Here is a 13,296-nt window from a genome sequence, read left to right on the forward strand (position 1 = left end):
TATAATCAACAATCTCATTTGGATGCCTATTTGGCCATATGCATGACTTATATTGCTGTATATGTTTAAATTAGGGTGGATAGATTATTCTTACCTTTTTTGGTGGCTTATTTGCATTGTAATTGGAGCTGGTGTGGGGCTTTTCCCCCTTGTCCCTTTTTTCTATTGTTGTTGTTGTTGTTGTAATGTGTGTGTGTATGTATGTGTGTGAGTGAGTGTAAAATAAAAGCACATAATAAACCCACAGTGCTTCTGTGCATGCAGGTCTCTCTATCTGCATGCTTGCTATGCAAAAATTCACTTACCTGAACTTATATAGTTATGCCGAAACCTTGCTATACACTCCACAGATTCAGATATCCAAACACCGAGAGTTTGCCCACTTGTTTGTTTGTGGTTTGCTGGTTGGTGGTAACCATTTTCAGGCAGAAACCAGGGAGGGAGGGAGGGAGATCAGACAAATCAGAAAGCAGGAGAGGTCAGACAAAACAGCCATTTCAGAAATAAACCATGTAGAGAGGGGCAGAGAGAGACTGGACAAATCCCTAATTAGAAATTTTCCCATAGGAATCAATGGAAACTGTGGACTCATTATGCAAACACTCGCCTAGCAGATGATTTCTCATTGTGAACACATTGTGTTCAGTAAGTGAGGCCTGCGTGTAAATGCTACACAATTTTTTTTGAAGAAAATTGCATAGCCAACTAATTTTCATTCATAGTTGACCCATTGAAATTAATGATTTTAACTTAGCCACGTTCATTAACATTCTGAGTAGATATTAGATGAATATCACCCATATTCTATCCCACAGGGAAATAGAAGTATATAATTAGAACATATTTTTAAAAGAAAGTATTTTTTTCCCAAGGCACCAGCAAAATATTAGCTTAATAAATGCTTAAGTCAACTAGTTTTAACAACAAATCTGCTGTATATGCTTCTTATATACATTTTTTTTGGTATGTTATGATAAAGTACAGCAAAAACCCCCAAAATATTTAATAATGTCATGTGGGAGTTCTAGAGACAAAAGTTTACATCTGTAAAAAGGCTTTCAGACAGCAATCTCTAATATTAGCATTCTGATTAGCTTCACTCATAATATTTTACTTAACAATCAAAAAGAAACATTTGCAGTGATTTCCCCATCTCTTACTCAAACAATAATTAGGGATTTGGAGAAAGTGACATTTGAAGATAAATTAAAAATAAATATCTATTGTTTGAACAAATGACTAATGGGAAATGAGAACATAGTTGTCATGAAATACCTGAGTTGAGAAAGGCATTATGTTGGTGGGGGGGTCAGCGATAAAATGGCAAAGGAATTTATTTAATGTTAGCATCTGGTAATGTGAAAGTGAATAATTACCTGAAACAGATGAAAGATAAATACCTTTTCTGAGGGAATCCAAAAGTGAATTTAGACTACATTAATCACCCACAGTTAGTGGCTGAATCATCATGTCAGATATCTTCAGCTGCTATCATTTGTACTATTTTTAATTCCAAATTATTATAAAACCACTACAATTCACCAAGGCAAGTCACATGCTGAAACTTATCCCCATACACAATTAATCATATTTTCTGCATGCACAAGAGGCTTCAGAATGGATGTGGAAGGGAAACTCTGCATTTAGCTTTGCCAACTGAGTGCTTAGCTTTGATCCTACCTCAAGATCCACAAATGGTGCAGCAGGCTTTGTGCCTTTAGATGTACTTAGAAAAGCCCCCCCCCCCACGCGCATCCTAGGACCTTCTCCTCTATGTTGGAGAAAGTGAACACCTTCTTTTCACTTACTACTGATCATTGATTTAGTGCAGAGAACAGAAGAATCCCCTGTATGCAACTCCTCTTACAGACCTTTGGATCGAAAAAAATGAAGACTCATTATCAGAATATGGTTAGGCACTTCGTATCATGTGGGGAATTCTCATACCAGGTACTGCCTTCAAACATCTTCAAACAGAACTCCTAAGTAATGTAAATTGCTGTGGAACAATGTTAGGATTTTGTCTAATCTATGGGACATATCTTAAAAGCAGAGACATCACCTTGCCAACAGAGGTCCGTATAGTAAAAGCTATGGTTTCCCCAGTAGTGATGTATGGAAGTGAGAGCTGGACCATAAAGAAGGCTGAGCGCCGAAGAATTGATGCTTTTGAATTATGGTGCTGGAGGAGACTCTTGAGAGTCTCATGGACTGAAAGAAGATCAAACCTCTCCATTCTTAAGAAAATCAGCCCTGAGTGCTCACTGGAAGGACAGATCCTGAAGCTGAGGCTCCAGTGCTTTGGCCACCACACGAGAAGAGAAGACTCCCTGGAAAAGACCCTGATGTTGGGAAAGATGGAGGGCACAAGGAGAAGGGGGTGACAGAGGACGAGATGGTTGGACAGTATTCTCGAAGCTACCAGCATGAGTCTGACCAAACTGTGGGAGGCAGTGGAAGACAGGAGTGCCTGGCGTGCTCTGGTCCATGGGGTCACGAAGAGCCGGACACGACTAAACGACTAAACAACAAAATGGGACATATCCAGCCAACAAACAGTTGTTGTTGTTCAAAGGATTTATATACTGCCTTTCATTTGAAGATGAAATGGGCAGCCCAGCACCTCCATACACAATGCACAGGCTTGAACTCCAAGGAGGTCACACAGTGATTTCATCCCCAGAGGTGTGCTCCATTGTCTCTCAAGACAGATGAATGCCAACAGCAGCAACAACACCACCACAAACAAATAAAAACCAAGAGCAAAAGAACAAAAATAAAACCAATTCTAAAAATAACAGCCGCCAGCAATTGAAATACATAGTAAAGCAGGTACCATACATTAAAATATCCATAATTAAAATATATAATTAAAAACTCTGTTAAATGGTGCAGTGGTCAAGACAACAGTTAGAGCAGAAGATTCAAGCCAGAAGATCAGGGAAGTGCTTGTTTTAAAAAGCATTCATGAGCCGGTTGAATGCCAATATTGATGAGAACTCCTGTATTTTAGCAGTATAAAACTGAACTGCTACTCAACAATAAGCTAAACTAGGGGTGCTTGAGGAATTTGATCTTTATAAAGCCCTATATGAAATATCCTGATCCTCACATCTCAAGATTAGTTTGTGGATTGGAACTTAACTACCCACCACTTGAAAATACTGCAATGTAATTTTCATCAGTTTAGATATATCAAAACATAGATTCAGATATGTCTTTTGAGAGAGAATATTAAAATACAATTTTGATACTTTCATTTGTTTAAGGTGCAGGTTAATGAAACCGAATTGGATTATTAGTAAAAACACGCAAAAGTGACACAGACTACGAATGGAAGGATTTGTTCACCCCCAAGTAGAATACTGCAGCTTTTCCTAACCTGATGCCCTCCAGATATTTTGGACTACTGATTTTATCAGCCCCAACCACCATGCCCAATAATCAGATGTAACCCATCAACATCTGGATAGCACCAGGTTGGAGAAGGCTGAACTAGTGCATGAAATGATCTCCACTGACCACAACCCATCCCTATTAAGATACTGTTTTCTTTAAAGTGTCATTTTTATCTGATCAGCATACACCAGCAACTGGCACTTAATTCATATGAAGAATTCACTTCAGCTGCTTTTATGAAGTTTTTGAGACTATTTGGATTATGATCAAGTTGATTAATACCCCCAACCCTTAAACAGTAACTCAGCATGGATGGTGCTCTCCAGCTTCTAAGAATCAAAGAGTCAAACATGCCATAAAAATAGCACACACCTTTATTCAATTAACCATGGCAACAGTAATGTTATAAGTGCTGCTTAATTAAACCTCATAGAGCAGCATCCACCTATGAAATGATACATGATTATCTCCAATGATCAGCTGAAGTTCAGATTAATGCAAAGCTTAATTTCCCATTGGAATAATTTTTATGATCACTGAGAAATTTCCTATACATCAGTGCCTTATCCCCTCTGAATATTAGCTCAAAATATGCAGCTCAGCTTCAACTTTTGAAAGTTAATCTTTGAATAAACTTGAGTGCCACCTACTCTGGAGCTCAAAGTGAATCAAATTCAAGTCTGTTGCTGAATGAATGAGCACAGAATGAGAGTGGAAAGAAACAGAGTAGAATCATAATGGAATCAAGGCAGCAGTCAGTATGAGGAAATGAGAAGTAGAGCTATGTGTCAGTTGCACAATTGTAATACGTCAGTCCAAAAATCTAAGTACCGGTAACTAGGAAACAATAGTAGGAAAGACTATTTCCCCATGATCTACCTGTAGACTTTCCATAGTCATGTAGTTGACCCCTTTGGGAAATAAGATGCTGGGCCACATAGGCCTTTCGTCTCATCCAGGAGGACTCTTCTTAATACCGAGATGACCTATCCCAGTGGTTTCAAGTAGATGTTAAAAAGCATGACATTGGAACCCTGAGATACCTCAAAGGCCAATAATGCCAGGCATCATATTCTGGATTTACCCCTCCAAATCTTGCATCTAGCCCTACTCTGGCAACACAGTCCAGAAAAATGCCATGGTCAATGGCATTGAAAACTGCTGAGAAGTCCACTGTCATTTTTCTGCTGAAGGTCATCCACCAGCAACACCAAAACAGTCCCAGTCCCATAACCTGGTAGTGCAGCTTTTGCTATCACCACGTTTCTCTTGAATTCTACCTGTCAAATGGGCTTTTTCATTCAACATGTTATTGATAGAGTTTACTGCCATGATACACAGTGCTGTGGTAGTGATGGTCCCTAGTTTAGATCAGACAAATCCATGGAGAACAGATTCACACATGATACCAGTGGTTCAGGTTCCAAGACAGCACTTCTGAATACCAGGAGAGGTTAGCTCCATGCCCTACTTGTGCACATCCCAGAGGCATCTGGATAGTCACTGTGGGGGGAAAGTCTAGATAGACATTTGACTTGATCCAAGAGGGCTATACTTATGACATTGTGTTGCTCAGTCATTTATGGAATTCATAGCTTAAGGGTAGCTAAGCCATAATGTGCTACAGCTAAACACACTAGATGACACTAACAAATGATCAGTGATTAAACAGATAGCATAAGCATCAGAAAGTTCAAAATGTCAGGTTCATTGCCTTCCCTGCTTACTTGGCAGGATATTAACTTCCCAACACATGGCTTCCTGGGCTATGTGGAACTGGATTGCAAATCATCCACGTGTTTAGACAGGTAGAAAAGGGAGGTGCTTTTAAAGGTTACTCCTTCTGTGCAAGTTCTGGAGGGTGTTCCCTCTGAAGACTGTGATTAATGTGTTAATCAGACCCCATCCCTTGGATAGCCTCAGAAGTAGGACAATAGTAACCAGAAACAGGGAGAATATTCACTCAGTGAAAGGGAAAGGGAGAAAGATTTGCTTCTTCGGAAGCCTTGGGCTATGCCAGCTGCTTCCGCTGAACAGCAGGTTGACATTAGCATCTAAGGCAATCACTTTCCCACTGTGTCTCTTAGTAGGTTTCAGTATTTCAGGATAATTCATTTCCTCTTCCCTACAGTGACAGTCAGAAACTCAATTCTGTTTCAATGGTCCACAGTTAGCACATTCCAGTCCTGCTTTTTTATTATTATTAAAAAGAAGTGAGTAGTTTCTTGCCTCAACAACATTCTCTGCCCATTTTTGCAGAGATGGAATTCTCTTTGCGTTCTTGGTCTGTATGTTGCTGTCTACAGAAACCAAACAGAAGGGGAAAGAGACACAGACAATCAGATTGTTCTCAGTGACAGCCTTGAAGACTAACAGTATACATTTAGCTGCATTAAGAGTGACTTATGAATAAACTGGTGATGTGTCAAATTAATTCTCTGTAGGAAGCGAAATCCCAACACTAGGGTTATTCAATTTCGTAACACTGAGTTGCCACTTAATCCAGTCCTCCTTCCTTCACAGTGTCAGGGGGTATTGAGGCACATTTCTCTCAACTATGCAAAAACCAATACAAAGACCAATTTGTAAGTATAAAGGAGCAATTTGTAAACATCAGATTGGAGATTCAGCTCAATATTCTACTACCCATAATTACTAAGCTGACTTTTAGATGCTTGAGTCAATAGGCATGTCTTTTCTAAGGGTGTTTGTTGCAACTTATTAGAATAATGAGCTTCTTTTCACCTCAAGAAAGGCTTGCCTCTGATTCTTTTCTATAATTTCTGCTACTCTGTCTTTGGCATCACAGCCTGCACCAAAGCGTTCAACATTTCTGGACCTGAGAGAAATGTGGTGTGTGAGGACTGAGTCAAATGTTTATGGTCTGAAGTAAAGCGTATGCCCCCTATGACTGCATGTCAGTTTCCATAAAGAAATAAGGAGATGTGACATTTGTTTCAAAAGTCTCTTCTACGAAAATATGCCCCGTTATCAGCACCTCTGTGATAGGCATGTCCAGACACCCTTCCATGTCATCTGGGGAAGAAAGTTCTGGTCACAGCAGAGTTTACGCCTCTCCTCAGCTCACCCTGCCCTTCTTTGAGGTACTTGTTGCCATCAGATAAGGGACTGATTATTTTCCGCCAGGCTGCCTTCAAAAGTTCCCCTGAGTCTCTGAAGCCTCCCTAGGTAGTACGAAGTTAAACTGATAGGCTTGAGGGTGTTTACATTATACTCACACCACACAGTTTTATGAAACAAGAAATTAGTTTACTGAAATGGAAATATGGAATAGAAGACGTGCAGTTGTTGCAAAGAAAGAAAGGCAATGCGCCCAAATTATAGAAAGCCAAAAAGCCTCTGGAGCAAAAATGAAGAAAGTCTACACTGCCCCTAAAACTCACCAGGCTGTAGAATTCCTACTCATGAGTAGCCTTTTGTTCTTTCAAGCCTCCCTCCTAGATCCATCAAATTATATAACTTTGAGACCTGTCTTGGTCTCAAGGTTGGTACCACTGCAAGCTTCCTGCTGCCTTGCCACTCCCGCTCTCAGTAACCACCAGCGGCAATGCAACCTCATGTGTCAATGCTGGTCTATCTATTATCTTCATTGACTGGCAACAACTCTCTGGCTCTTTAGTATTTCAAGCATGAATCTTTTACTGTCATACCTTAGATATGGCAGGGATTGAATCTGGGGTATTTTGCATGCAAAGCTTTTGCTCTATCAGTAAGCTGGACCATTTCCCCCAATAAATATTTGTCTGTTTAAGCCAGTATTGTCCACTCTAATGGCAGGTAATGACTCTCCAGGGTCTCAGGAAGAGTTCTTCTCCACCATCTGTTACCTGAACATTTTAACTAAAGATGAGTCAGACTTTCTGCATGCAAATTATGTGTTCTGCCATTGAGCTATGGACGTTCCCCAGCTAATAATAATGTGAATAGTAAAAAAGAAATGGGCTACTGCAGTAGGAAGAGATTTGCTTCAGCATTCAAAGGTGGACCATCATTACCAAATAAACCAAATGCAGTATTAGTGTGAAATGCATTTTTACAAGAAGCAAAACAATAGTTACACTTTTGAAGATTCTCTGAATTCTCCAAGATCCATAGCAGGAACTAACTTTCTTTCTTTCTTTCTTTCTTTCTTTCTTTCTTTCTTTCTTTCTTTCTTTCTTTCTTTCCTTTTCTTTTCTTTTGAGCTAACTCCAGAAGTTTGAGATCCATCAAGTTTTTAATGTTTTGAAGTGCCTAGCAGCAACTCAGAAAATACTGTTAATGGTTTGCTAATTATTTACTAAGGCATGAATATTGCAGATTCTAAAGATGGAGTTCTTAACCTATCAGCCATGCCAAAAATTTCAGTCCTTAAAATAAGTGAACAGGGCACGCTCACAGAGAGCTTCAGTTGGACTTCATAGACCTGCATAGTCCTGCGTTGCATCTAGTCATCGTGTGACAGTATTCCCTAAACAAAAAATATTTTAGATCAACAGATACAAGGAATAGACAACATTGACCCCTTCAGCTAGCCCAAGGACTCAGCTATACAGCTGCAAGCAAAATGTTTTGAATGTGTTGTAAAGTGCAATATACAATTGTGACACTAGATGAGCTATAGCAAATTCAATGCATTTCTCAAAATGATTTTTAAAAAAACATTTTCACAACGTTTTCAGCATGTGTGTAGATTCCACCACAGTCTTTCCTTGAGGGAAGGGCTGAATGACCTAATGTTGGTGTCAGCCCTTGTTAATATTACCTCTCAAGATGGGTGTGCCTGATCTGCCTAGTATTCCTGTATGCACAGGGGAGTTCTCTCTTTCTCCTTCTACATTCAGTGACTTCTTATTGAATGCTGATCAGAGAGTGCCCTGACTTTCAGGAGCAACATTTGAAAGCTGTGAGCTAATGCAGTTAGTATGGAGGGTCTGAAGTCTTGGTACACCCGCGGCAGTTTGGATCTTGATTAGGGGAGGACTGCACATAATAGACCAATTTTATGAATACAACACACACACACACACACACACACACACACACACGATGGATGGAAACAATGAGCCAGCATTCCCATATCCTGTGTAAAATTGGTCAGATCTCTCAAAAGTAGTTGCATAACTCAAAATGAAAACCATTATCTCAAGTTAATGACATGGGATGAAAAGAAACAATATGCCGTTTCTAAGGTCATTCTGGGACAACTGGTTAATTCATATCTAAGTTCTATATTGCTATCCACAGAGCCATTGCCCAAAAGCAAATTTTTAAAAAATATAACAAAGAGGTATATAGGATAGAAGCCTGTTCATTTCATTCTGAACCAAAACGCAGCCATCTGTTGAATAGGATTCTCAATCTATTTAATGGTCACAGAAGCGCTACATAATAAGTTAAGATGGTACATTGGCAAAAAATATTGCCTCTAATGAAAATACAGATAGTCGCAAGGCAGCAAAGGTCCATATGGCCCCAAATACTTATGCACACTGTACAAAGCCTTGTTAAAAATGATATTAAAAACTAACTGGTATATTACGGCAAGAGATGTCAGAGGAATCCATTGAAAGCGGACTATCAATATTATTTCCTTCTGTCATGGCAGCCCCTCATAGCAACAACTGATGTGAACCCCAACAAGTACTTAAGGTGGAGTAAGGCAGATACACTCAGAAAAATGGAACAAAGCTCAACACAAGAGTGGACAAAGAAACACAGGTTGCAGCTAGGAGTGGCTAGGAGGTAGGTGGAGTCATAGATCTAAAAAAAAAAGTATAGAATCGTGCACACTGGTCTGCTTCCATTTTAACTTGAAATGTTGTCAGAACATTGGGCTTCTCAAAAGTACATAAAGGCAAGAAGCGGGCAAGGGGACCACTAGTCTGCAATAGTGCCCACCTGAGAAGTGCTGGAACTGTGCTCCAGCATGCTCTGGCTGAAAAAAACAAAACACTGCTACTGAGCCAGCTCATTAGTCTATTTAGTTCAATATTATCTACAGGGGAGTCTTTCAGATTGAACTGAGACCTTTTCCTTGCAATTTTGTCCTCAAACCACCAAACTGCCATTTCTTCCAATAAGCTCTGAAGAATCTAATTTTGGTCCATGTATGGACATCTATCCGGAAGATAAAGAGGAGTTAGTGATCTGACATAGTTACCCTCTCTGACTCTGTTCCTTAAGTTCTTGGTGGCATGAAGAACAGCCTTTAATGCCCTAATCAGTTGGAAGGAAGTGATAGTGCTAGGTACCTTCTTTGATGTTGGACTTTGTTTTGAGAAAGTGAGGCATTGGGAAGGGGGTGGCTAATGAATGATCTGCATGTAGCTAGTCGGGCAAGCCACACAGGCTAGCTATCTATAAATCGGATGGTTTTGGGCAGAATTTTTGAGAAGCTCATGCACAGACTGATCTGGTCGCGGGGCCATGCAAACTGAAGCTACCTGGGGAGTCACTTCGTCTCTTCTTGAGGGTTCCAAGTGACAGACTGAAGTGCTTGCTTGGTATGTATATATTGCTTGCTGTTTAGAATAAAATCTTTAATCTTCTCACTCACCTGTGTTTTGTATTACTTCTGAATCTCATTTTAAAAGAACCACCTTGCATTTGGCAAGACAGCCCAACATTCGGTATTGGCGACTCTGCAGAACTCATGCAGAAGCTTTCTAACCTCGCCGCCAGATACAGTGGTACCTCGGGTTACATACGCTTCAGGTTACATACGCTTCAGGTTACATACACTTCAGGTTACAGACTCCACTAAACCAGAAATAGTACCTCAGGTTAAGTATTTTGCTTCAGGATGAGAACAGAAATCGCGCGGTGGCAGCACGGCAGCAGTGGGAGGCCCCATTAGCTAAAGTGGTGTTTCAGGTCAAGAACAGTTTCAGGTTAAGAACGGACCTCCAGAACGAATTAAGTATGTAACCAGAGGTACCACTGTATCCTTTCCAACTGAACCTGTGACTTTCTGCGTACAAAACGCATGCCTCTCTCCCTGAGCTCTGGCTAGCTCCAAGTGTTGGTCTTCACTGAAATACAACGAAGAAAAGGGAGATGCATAAACTTAATTTAGCATAGGAAGTTTCATATGCTAAGTGCCAGGTATATTGTACCAAAATAGCACCCTAAGTGCACCTCATCAAGGAATTTGTCATGGTAATTCAACGCAGGGGAGAGGCAGGATCAATCTGTCAAGAGCATTTTATTTCAGCAAGGAGCATCAACTATGTCTGCTTAAATCACTCTGTCCTCACTTCACCTTTAATACAAGGAATAAGTATTATTTTAGAGCTGAATAAAAATGGGAAGGGGGTCAATTTTTGTGCCCCTGCAAAGCACCCCATCAGTGTTTTGGGAGTACATGAGTGGCTGTGATATTGTTCATAGTGAGGAAAATGTGTTAGTCCCTTGCGGTGGCAACCTGATCAGAGCTCCCTGTCTTGTTATATTGTGCTGGTGGGCAATGAAGCCCCAGCACAGCAAGGCAAGACAGACACCCCAGTCCAACAAAAGAGACTGATGTGTGGAATCAGGTCTTCATGTGCCAGTCATTCACTGGATTAGGAAACATGTCTTAAATCAGAATTCTGATGGGAGAGAGGGAAGGGCAATGTGTTATTTTAGCTTTGAAGGTTAACTGAAGAAACAGAGCCTGGTATATTCTGTCAAATTTAATACATAAACTTAAGTCAGGAACACATAAATTATGAACTATGTTTGTGTCCAAAAGAAACAGTGGTAATATAAAAGAGATATGGCTTGAGTGAGACATGAAAGGCATAAGACTAACTTGCTAGAGAAAAAGCTACACACACACAAAATAATAATGAAAGGCTGCATGATGGAACATTTCTTGCTCTGCAAGTGAAGGAAAGAGAAAGAGGAAAGGGTAGTAAAATAAATAGGACAAGAATTCGAAAACGACTGAGGCAAAAATTAAATGAAGATCTCACAAAAAAGTGGCTATCACCAAGGAGATGTGTAAGTATAGTATCCAAGTTTACCAGCAATGGAACAAGAGGCAGACAGTCTGACATGTCGGGTCCTCCATCATGGAGGCACGTCTTGCGGTGATATCACCAGAAACTGCCTCCCTGTGGTGGGGTGGGACCGTTTGGATGGCCACAATGCCCCATTGGTTGCCCCTCTGTTGCTGGGGCAGAAATTTGGTCAGTTGGGTTGGCTATTGGCTGCTGAGGGGCTATTTAAGCTGCTGCACATCGCTGGAGAGATTCACTTTCTTGAGACGTGCAGCGGATCACCCGCCCTCCTCTCCCTATATTTAGGGTTGTTCTCATGGCCTTGCTATGCCTGTTTAGGGGTCGTCTGTTTTGGAGCAGGGGCCCGGTAGGAATTTTGCCATTTGGCTGATTGGCTGGTGCCACTTGGTTTTTGCCTACCATGTAGCAAATTGTCACAACTTTGTAAGGTTGGTGGTTAGGCATTTGGTTCAATGTTTTGGGGAGGGAAAGTGGTTGGTTGTGTCTGCCCCTCCATTGCTGCTGTTGGGTAATTCCGTTAAAGGAATCCAGGGGCTCACCTTGCTTTTGTTCAAACCCTGTCAATTGGCTAGAGCCACGCCAGAGCCCCTGGGAGCATCTGGGGTGAGCTGTGAGAGCGAAGGAGTTCTTGCTCCCCCAGGATGCTTTCCCTTACTGACATATGGTGGTACCCAGTGTCAGTCCTGTTGCTGCCACCATGCAGGATTAGGAAGTCTGGAACCACTCCCATGCTGTAATCAATAAAGTTGTGGCCAAATTTAATGCCAAAAACCTTAAACTAAAATCTATTGTGTCTTCATTTGGTGGTGGTTTTGGAGGTCTTCACACACAACTAACTCAAGAAAACAATTTTTGAATAGATATTAGAATTGTAGCATTAGGCAACTGAACAGGTTAGGAAAGTTGAATAATCACATTTATGAGAGGTATCTATGAAAAGTTTGTGAAATGATTTGTAGACAATGCTTAGAGCAGTAAATTGTGTCTACAAGGAACCAAGCCAGATGATCTATAATGCCTCTCTCAACTCCTAAAGGTATGATCAAGTCCCGTTGATTTGGCTAGGAAAATTAAGCACGTATCTAATATCAGCTGCTGAAATCAGTGGGACTTTGTCTGGATTATGAGTCTAAAAAGGGACCAGAGTGGTTCTGAAATAAAGACTGCCTATCCTAGTTTTGCAATGTATTTCTTTTTCTTGGAGGAGAAGGTAGACCAAACTTGCTTGCTGCACATACTAGATTCATCCTTGTAAAGTACATATTCACACCTGCTTACTCAGAAAACTCACTGTGTTCACTGATGATGAGTTTCAAGTAAGCATGCACAGGACTGCAGCCTTATGAGTGTAATATTCTGCATGCCTACTCAGAAGTAAATTCCATCTAGTGCACTTGGGCTTTCTCCAAACAATGTATGCATTGGATTGCAGCTTTCATCTGCCAATTTGTTCAACCTTTAATATACCCACTTAAAAAAAACAAAAAACTAAAGCCATGTTTTTAATTGAAATAGTAATATGGTTTCACTTTCAACTTGACAGAATTTAGCATAACTTGAAATAATACAATTCTAATGTTCAAGAATGGCAGTGAACAAAAATTACTTGCCACATAGATCTTGATGACTTTCATGAAGGTCAGATATGACAGAGGTTTTACTCAAATTTATTAGTAGTTAATTGAAAGAATGAGCTACAGACATCAATCTGAATGTTGAATTGTTTGACTCTTCTAAATTTTAAGAGATAATGAACCAAGATTCCACTTTGCCAGTTTTCTGTCTCATTAAATTGCTGCAAGGCTTCATGTGCCAGGTAATTCAGTCCTTCATCAAGGCAACTCCAAGCATCTTCTATAGCCAGGTCATGGCACAAAAGATTTTTTTTCCT

This window comes from Podarcis gaigeae, assembly GCF_964106915.1.
Source record: "Podarcis gaigeae genome assembly, chromosome: 5".
Classification (NCBI taxonomy): domain Eukaryota; kingdom Metazoa; phylum Chordata; class Lepidosauria; order Squamata; family Lacertidae; genus Podarcis; species Podarcis gaigeae.